Source organism: Dendroctonus ponderosae, unplaced genomic scaffold (genome assembly GCF_020466585.1).
Source record: "Dendroctonus ponderosae isolate FM_Combo_2020 unplaced genomic scaffold, Dpon_F_20191213v2 Dpon_F_20191213_1, whole genome shotgun sequence".
NCBI lineage: Eukaryota > Metazoa > Arthropoda > Insecta > Coleoptera > Curculionidae > Dendroctonus > Dendroctonus ponderosae.
Genome location: NW_026017110.1, coordinates 34,907,950 through 34,908,841, shown reverse-complemented (window position 1 = coordinate 34,908,841; position 892 = coordinate 34,907,950). Strand labels below are relative to the sequence as shown.

At 40.0% G+C, this 892-nt stretch overlaps 1 pseudogene; it reads right to left on the bottom strand.

Moving 5' to 3' along the window:
- Positions 1–288: 288 nt before the first annotated feature.
- On the bottom strand, positions 289–408 carry LOC125502705 (annotated as a pseudogene).
- Positions 409–892: the final 484 nt, after the last annotated feature.

Sequence of the window (892 nt, the reverse complement as noted above, 5' to 3'; positions counted from 1 at the left end):
CTGACTCACAGGATGGGACCGTTCTACCTGCCTGCCAAGGGTCGACTCGGGATCGGACGGAAACCGGTATTATTCAACGTGGTATGGTCGTTGCCTAATAGTAACTGCTCAAACGCGGGTTTTATAAGTTCAGTATTGCACAGATGAGAAATGCACTGTTCTCATGATTCTTGCGACCAAAAGTTTAGCAACTGACTTACTTTGGATCTTTTCGATGTGCTCTTTGTGAAAATACAGTAACACTTTCCACTGGAAAAAAACTAAATCGAACAGAGTTAAGAAGCAAAAAGACAACGGCACGCGGTGTTCCCAAGCGGTCACCCATCCAAGTACCATCCGCACCCGACGTTGTTTAACTTCGGTGATCGGAAGGAAACCGGTATTATTCAACGTGGTATGGTCGTTACCTAATAATAACTGCTCAAACGCGGGTTTTATAAGTTCAGTATTGCACAGATGAGAAATGCACTGTGTTCAAAAGTTTGTAATACATGTTTCTGCAAATTTATGGACGATCCGCATTTTCTTACACATGCAAATGCATGTACTTAAACTGCTTTAGTGTGTGTAATTGTGTGTGTACTTTAATTGGAAATTAAAAAGAACGCGAAACTCGAACATGCATATAGTACATAAGCACCCTTACCTAGTATTTGCAGTATCTGCAGCTTCTTCTTTGTTAATTTGTTGATTTATTGTTATCAGGGTTATAAAATAAACTGCACCAAACATAATAATATCACAGTGAATAATTTAATAGTAGTTTAATAACGCAATGTGTATTTGAAAAGTTTATCAGATCTATGGATGCACCCGCACTAAGAGAAAAATGTCGAATTCAAAGTGCATATGTGCGTCCCAAACCTCAGGTGCGAAGAGGCCGGAGTGGCAG